This window comes from Triturus cristatus, chromosome 6, assembly GCF_964204655.1.
Source record: "Triturus cristatus chromosome 6, aTriCri1.1, whole genome shotgun sequence".
Taxonomy (NCBI): Eukaryota; Metazoa; Chordata; class Amphibia; order Caudata; family Salamandridae; genus Triturus; species Triturus cristatus.
In genome coordinates, this window is record NC_140589.1 from 1,923,074,990 (window position 1) to 1,923,083,552 (window position 8,563).

General features: G+C 40.8%; 1 pseudogene; it reads left to right on the forward strand.

Moving 5' to 3' along the window:
* Positions 1 to 1,566, forward strand: part of LOC146822484 (uncharacterized) — a 38,333-nt pseudogene extending 36,767 nt beyond the window's left edge.
* The last annotated feature ends 6,997 nt before the right edge of the window (positions 1,567 to 8,563 follow it).

Consider the following 8,563-nt stretch of genomic DNA (forward strand, 5'->3'; position numbering starts at 1 on the left):
GCATACCCTGCCAACTTATGGCGAACAAAGCGGTACAAAAGGGGGTGGTGATGGACGGAGCATCAGAACCAATCAAACACTCACACCCAGTCAACAGATCTGGGTTTGATCCATCACCGTTCTTTAGCCCACTCTGCCACCCCAGTTCAGACATGGCCATATGCAAATCAGTCTGACCCTGTGCCTCATGGGAACAGTCCAGCCCGAACTGCCAAGCCATGCCTTCCCTGGACCGGAAACAAGCTACCTAGGACCGGTTTCTGGCATTTCAGCCGTCTTCAGCCAGGCTTGCTTGAATCCAGTGGCAAAGTGAGCAAGGGACTCACGTCTGAGCATACCCTGCCAACTTATGGCGAACAAAGCGGTACAAAAGGGGGTGGTGATGGACGGAGCATCAGAACCAATCAAACACTCACACCCAGTCAACAGATCTGGGTTTGATCCATCACCGTTCTTTAGCCCACTCTGCCACCCCAGTTCAGACATGGCCATATGCAAATCAGTCTGACCCTGTGCCTCATGGGAACAGTCCAGCCCGAACTGCCAAGCCATGCCTTCCCTGGACCGGAAACAAGCTACCTAGGACCGGTTTCTGGCATTTCAGCCAGGCTTGCTTGAATCCAGTGGCAAAGTGAGCAAGGGACTCACGTCTGAGCATACCCTGCCAACTTATGGCGAACAAAGCTACAGAGTTGCAGCGTGGGACCCATGATTAGAATAGGCACCGAGGCGAGAATTAACAGGTCCGATGGAAATTGAATCCAATACCCGCCGAGGCGGGGTATTGAACTCTGGTCCCGGGCCAGAACTCTGCATCAGAGTCTGCCGCTCTAACCATTGAGCCACACTTCTCCACTGAAGAAAATACAGCAACCAGAGATTAGGACTCTAAATCAGCGGTTAGACAAAATTGAAGACGCGATTTATGGTCTCCCTTGTAGAGTCACTGAGGCTGAGACTAGAATATCCACATTCGAGGATCAAATGAGCTCTGTTCTGTCCGAGTCAAAGGAGGCCGTAAAAAGGAGAAGATATCTCGAGAATAAGGTCGAGGAATTAGAGAGCCACTCTAGGAGATCCAATCTCCGGATAGTAGGGGTACCTGAAGGGATCGAGGGATCACAAACTCTCCACTGGGTCAACTCGTTTATAAAGCAGCAAGTTTTGCCGGAACATGAGGGGGATCTCTCCATTACTAGGGCACATCATGTTCCAGCTCAGCCTTTCCCCAATTCCCCATTCCCGCGGACGATTCTCCTGAGCTTCGCCGACTATAGAATAAAAGAGAAAATTCTGTCAAAGGCTATTCACCAACGCCAGTTTTCGATTAATGAGACTCAGAAGTGTCGAATTTTTTCAGACATGACTGTGGTAGCAGCTCGTAGAAGAAAGGAGTTTGTCAAGATGCTGCATTTATTTAAGGCACATGGTGCCCAGGCCTCGATTGCGCAGCAGTCCAAGCTACGGGTCCTGGTGAAGGGGAAGTTCTTTATATTTTCGGACCTAGAGGAGGCCCAGATCTTTTTGAAAGAGCTCTCTAGACCCTCATCAGAATCTTTGTGGTGAAACGCACAGGACAGTCTTGTAAAGGTTCTGTAAATGGGTCATTTTTTGTTTATATTCCTTCTTTTTTTTTTTTTTTTCTCCCCAGTTTTTCTTAGACCTTATTTCTTTTCCTGCTTCTTTTCCTCCTGCTTTCTTTTATCTTGTTGTTTTCTGTTTGTTTTATTAGGGGAGGGGGTGGCCATTTTTGGCCGCTACAAAGGGTGCAATAACATGCTACCCAGGATAGATGGTGGGGGGGGGAATGTGGATAGCGTGGTTGCAGGAGAGGGGTTTCACATTTCTAGGGGGGGTTTGTGTCGAGGGTCTTGGGGGCTAGGGGAAGGGGTATTGCAGAAAAAAAAGGAGCAGAGAAAAAGGTCCATGGAATGCTATTTCTAGTGATCAAACATGGCAAGTGGTAGATTACAGATCCTGTCGCTAAACACCAACGGCATATTGAATAAAAAGAAATATGGTGCACTTATTAGATGGGCTTCCTCACTGGATCCCCATGTTCTTTTTCTGCAGGAAACACATCTTAAATCTAATTTCCCAATTTATATATCCCCCAAAAAATTTCTACAGCTTTTTTTGCCTCTGCAGGGGTAGGAATGAGAGGGGTCGCAATTTATTTTTCCATCAAAATAGATTGGGAATTTTTGCAGGTTCATAGAGACACTTTCGGGAGATGGATTCGGGTAATTACTGTAGTTAAGGGTATAAGGTTAAATTTTATAAATTATTATGGTCCAATTATTGATAATGTAGTACCCCTGAATCAGATTTATGAAATGTTGATTGGCTCCCCCGGACAAATTATTTTAGGGGGGGACTTCAACTACATCTTAGATATTAGGAAGGATACTACTAACGAAAATAAAAAACAACTAAAACCAAATACTAAAAAAATAATGAGAGCAATGCAAGAGGAATTTTCGCTGGTAGACCCTTGGCGGCAACTCCACCAAGATATAGAATTCTTTACTTTCTATTCTCAACGGTTCCACTCAGCCTCCCGGATAGATTATTTCTTAATATCTAGGTCATTACAAGTCTCAAATGCATGGATCAGTGCCAATCCTTTTTCAGATCATGCGTTTGTAGGGATATCCCTAGTCGTAGGGCGGAGGGTTAGTGAGCGACCTAGATGGCAGAAGGATCGTCTTCTCCTACAAAACGCAGAATGGATTTCAGGGTTTAGAGAATGGATCTTGCGATATTTTTTGGTCAATGATAACACTGCTGCCCCTTTTGCTATTTGGGGGGGGTTCAAGGCCGCAGCTCGGGCCAAATAATAGCATTGAGGGCCGGTCAGTCCAAAACTCGGAGACTGAAAATAGAGGACTTACAGAAGAAGGTTAATCAAGAATATACCTTAATGATTCAACATCGGGCTAACCACTATAATGAAGCTAGCTCGGAACGAAGGGAATTTTTTATCTTGGAGGAAATTTGCAATTCTAAAATCTTTCAACAAAAAATCTATGAGGAGAGCCAGCTGATTGGAAAGTTATTAGCTAACTCCACGAGAAAAAAAACGGAATCCTCCTTGATTGTCTCACTTAGGGATCCGGTTTCTGATCATGTTATAGTAGATAGGGATAATATTGCACGGATCTTTCTTCAACATTATGGGCAGCTTTATTCAACAGAATATCCTACTAGTAATGAACAAATTCAAGTGTATCTTTCAGACATAGATATTCCCAGGCTTTCCGAGAATAAAATTAGAGAGTTGGACGAGGATATACGGGAGGAGGAAATAATAAAAGCAATTAAATCAATGGCTGGGGGCAAGGCGTGTGGTCAGGACGGGTTCCCACTGGAATTTATAACGTTTTTATGAAAGAATTGGCATCCCCATTAAAGAGACTTTTTAATAATATTAGAAAGGGTGGAATGGTATCAAGTGAGTTCAAAGAATCTATTATAATATCATTTGTAAAAAAAGATAAAAACCCGGAAGATATCAACTCGTTTAGACCAATAAGCCTACTCAACTCTGATTAAAAGATCCTGATGAAGTTGTGGGCCCTGCGTTTTATTCCTGTGGCTCAAGAAGTAATTCACAGGGATCAAACAGGATTTATCGCAGGTCGATCAATGGCTATGAACACGCAATTCCTAATACATGCCTTAGATTTTTTTAGCACTAACAAAATCCCTGCGGCAGTTATAATGGTCGACGCAGAAAAAGCCTTTGATTTGGTGAATTGGCAAACATTATTTCTTACTTTAGATCATTTTGGCGTCCCGCAACAAGTAATTAATATGCTTCGAAATATCTATCAGAGTGCGAGTGCTAAGGTGGTCATTAATCAAGAACAGATACGGGAAGTGGCAATAAAACGGGGAACGAGGCAGGGATGCCCGCTTTCCCCTCTACTTTTCCCTTTTTTTATCGAACCTTTGGTTTTAAAAATTCGAAATAATGCTGCTATTACTCCTCCAATACCTGCGATGTCTAAAGTCAAGCTATTTGCTGACGATATTATTTTATACCTAACCCCGGAGAAAGAGAATTTAGATCGAGTTTTTTCTGAATTCTCTCGGTTCCAACAGATTGGTGGTTATAAAATAAATGGAAAAAAAACTGAGCTACTCTCTCTCAATTCGGACCCCAACTTGTTTCCTATTAATCTCAGGGCTCAAGCCAGGAAATTAGATCCAATAAGATATTTGGGCATTTATGTCACGAATCAGTACCATAAATTATTCGAATTGAACTATCTGAGGACTAAGCAGAAGATAAAAAGCTTATTAGAACAATGGTCTGTGCTCCCTCGTACTATTATAGGGAGAGTCTCTATGATTAAGATGTCTATCCTTCCTCTTTTAACATTTTTATTCTTAAATGTCCCCATTCATATTAACCAATTATATTTTAATGAATTAGACACTTTGTTTAGGGAATTTATATGGGGAAAAAAAGCCCCCAGAGTAAAATTAGCTATAGTGCAATTACCCATAATCCAAGGGGGTCTAGCGCTCCCGCAGGTACGGACATACTATGAGGCTGCTTTGTTAAATTTTGTGGTCGATATTTTATACTACAAGCGCAACTTTGATAGTTTTTTTCTAGATAAAATGATCTTAGAAGCAGGAGTTCAATCTTCATTTTTTCTAAAAACATCTAAATTACCGAAAAAGACCCGCTACAAGTCTCTTCGAGAATTATTGTTTAGGCTTCAGATAGTCTTTAAGAAAACAAGCTCTTCTGGTTTTCAATATGTTACATTAAGGGAGTGTAATACCATCGGCTTATACCTTCAATCTAGACATATTGATATATGGGAAGAATGTGGTTTTTTTCAATTCAAGCACTTTATTGTCCAAAATAGAGTTCTGTCCTGGCAAGAAATTAGCACAAGAGCAGAAGGTCATAGAAAACCCACGTTTCTCGAATATTTACGGATAGTCCACTTTATATCTAATACGGCGGGCATGTTAAATACTCCACACAAAATTATGATAGATTTATATGCCTCTAATTTTTGTGGGTTGGGTAAGTGGTACTCTATACTGAGGAATCAAGCCCAGGATAAAGGTATATTAAATCATCTGGAGAAAATAGTTCGGGAAACTGGTTGTAGGTTTAGTCTCCAGGAGTGGGAGAAAATCTGCCTCTTAGGCTATAGGTCCATATTACAGAAAAAATTCCCTGATTGTGTGAATAGGTGTTTTCGGTGTCATCAGGAGGATGAAGGTGGTTGGCATCATATTTTTTACTCCTGTCCGCTATAGGACCAGTTTTGGGGAGAAATATTTAGCGATATGGGCACTGCCTTGGGTTTGTGTCTCTCTCCTCAAGCTGAAACTGCATTGTTTGGGGGGGTGAGGGACGAAGCTATTCTATCCAGTGCTGATAAAGCTTTTGTAGCAATCTCCTGTATGGTGGCTTGCTCCCTGATACTTCAAAATTGGAAATCGAAGGAGGTACCACACCATCTAACTTGGTTTAATAAAATGAAAAGGATTTGTAGATTTGAAGAGGCCTATGCTAGGAGAGTCGGGGGAATAATGAAATTTAACAAAAATTGGAAGGGGTTTAGGGAATTGCTCGTATTTAAGGACAGTTGCGGATTTATTGGTTCTCGATGATTCTTAGAATTTTAACGGGGTCTAATGATTTAGGATTATTTGGAATTGTTTATATCTGTATGTTTTGATACATTGATTGGGGTAGTGTGCCTTTATTTGTTTAACTATGATTTAGAAAGTTTCGGGGGGTGCTGTGGGGGAAAAAGGTTTTATTCCCTGAAGGTGAATTTACAATGGTATTTATTGGTTGATATTTGCATATGCACTTTAGTTGCTCCATTCCATGCTCTGTACTTTAGGACTTAAGTACTGTACTCTCTTGACATAATTATTTGCTGATATTGTATTTGCACTTTATGTGGAATTAATCTTTGTGTGCGATGCTCATTGTATTGTATTCAATCAAGGCAATGATTTGCTGTTATTGCATTTGCACATTATTTGGGGTTTTAAAAAAAATTGTATTTGAAGACATGAGTAGCATTTTTCTCTTGTGCAAGATCGAATATTTATCCAGATATATACATGCCATGGAGTTGTTATATCCTGCACTGCACTTTAATATCGATTCATTGTATGATATAATAGAATGAAATGCCCATAGCATCGATTTTAGGAATTATCTTGCATTTCCCATTTCAAGTCTTCTTGTTTACATATCTTCAGTTGTCATTCAGATGTAATGCTTGAAACCATGTACATTGCACCCTCTTTTCTCTGCTCAATAAAAAAATTTCATTTAAAAAAAAAAAAAAAAAAGTGCTGTGTAGGAGGATGACAACAAATCCAATCGATGCCGGCAATTAATGCTGATGTATTAGGTTCCTTTGGTAAAAAAATGACCTCACAAATATACTGCTCTTGGGTGGGCAAGCAGAAGAAGATCCTCGCCCTGCCTTGAAATTTAATTACTGTTGCTTTTGCCACATCCGCCCCAGCAAGCGTGTGATAAATTATTGGTGTACATTTAATTTAGTTACACCTCAATAAGTCACACAGCCCGGGGGAAGAGGGTTAGGGTTTGTTGAATGGTTGGGAAGAGGGTTTTGGGGAAAGGTTTGACAGAGGAAAATAGTACGCATGGACAAACAACAAAACACAATCTTTGTAGACTACCATATCCATATCAATCTGTTAAGGGAGAAAAAGGAAATGCATGCATGATGATAAGGAGACCCGGATGACATACAGTTTGTGTTCTGTTGTACCGGGCATACTTTTAAAGATAGCAAAGAAAATTAAAAAATGTCTGTAGGGATGAATTATAAGCAAAGAGCAAACATAATAATAATAACAACAGCACACTGTAGTAATGATTGAAGACAAAAAAATGGATCAAATTATTTAAAAGATGATGAAAGTTGATACTGCTACTGTTTTATCCTGGTGAAAATAGGGAGTTGCATCTCGGCATTCCTCTTGGTCCTCCCTTCCATGGATGCTCCGTCCTTCAATCTTGGGTGACGCCACTGCCTGCCTGGCAGATGTAGATTCATTGGTAAGATAAGTGTGCATTGTTTTCCCAAGTATAGCACATGGTAAGGGCCGGCCTGTAATTGTAGATGGAAAAACAAAAGGGATATTGAAAAACCAAGTCGAAAGAAAATGCACAAGTTATGGTGTAGTGCAACAAGAACACTTTCAGAGGCGGCATGAATGCAGCATGTCTACTCTAGCCTGTTTCCAGCATTAACCTACAACAACCGGACAGAGCAGGTCCACGTTGACGGCATCCTTTGCACATCCTCCATTTAGCGTACATTTTTTGAAAGAGTTGGACAAAGCACATATCCAGCACCATAGCATTTTACAATTTAAGTGACTAAATCAATGCACCGCAGTCATACCACACTACACGCGACTCCACCGCTACACAGACATTTAGGTCTGCTGTGGTTCTTGTTGACTTGTTTACCTTTTATGCCACTCATGAAACGCCCTGACTTATTCCATCAATCATCTCCGATCCTACTGAGTGACTGCGAAGATACTATGTCACTGTGGTCATCATGATGGTGTTGTTCAACTCAGTCTGCAGTCTACCGAGTGAGTCCAGATTCCATATTAAAAAATGCAATGGATTGGCCTGCGATAGAAGTACAATTTTGTTATTAAACGACAATAAAGGAAATATTGGCTTGAGTCACTGTTAGTGTATAGATTAAATATTAGTACAATTTGACTTCACTTCATGCACAACAAACAACAACAACACAAACACCAATCATTCAGAGTCGGTGTCCAATGCATGCCAGTCATTACCTGTTCCATCTCATCTTAAGTGAAGGGGCAGTCTCTCTCTCTCCATTATCATCATGGTGTTGACCAACTCAGTGTGCAGTGTACAGATTGAGTCCTCTTTCTATATTCAAATGCAATGTATCCGCCTGCAGTAGAAGTACAAATTTGTTATTAAAACTACAAGAAGGGAAAAATTGCCTTGAGTTACTTTTAGTGTGTAGATTACATATAGTACACAATGAATTAACTTCATGCACAACAAACCACAACAACACAAATCACTCGGTCAGCGTCCAATGCATGGCATCATTCATTACCGGTTCCGTCTCATCTTCAGTTAAAGGGCAGTCTCTCTCGGCTCAGAAAGGAGGATAGCTATAGTTGTCATCATCATGTTCCACTTCTTTTGGAGGGACTCAACGAGGAAAGATTAAATTTTTTCTTCTATTTTGCATCATCCAATCATCATCTGGCTTGAGGGCAATGAATTTAGGGAGATTCAGGAGGATGGAGGAGCATGATTCGGAGGAGTGGACTGTGAAATGCAGACAGCTGAAACTCGTATATGGCAATAAAAAGACTAGAAGATGGTGGTGATGGATTTGTTGTGATTTGAAGTTTCTAACACACAAGTGAAACAAAACAAGGGAGGAAGACAGTAAGAAGTGCAAGCCTAATTGTCAGGGAAGTATAGCTCGTCCTCAAACTCTGGGGGTTCAAACAGAAGTAGGTAATC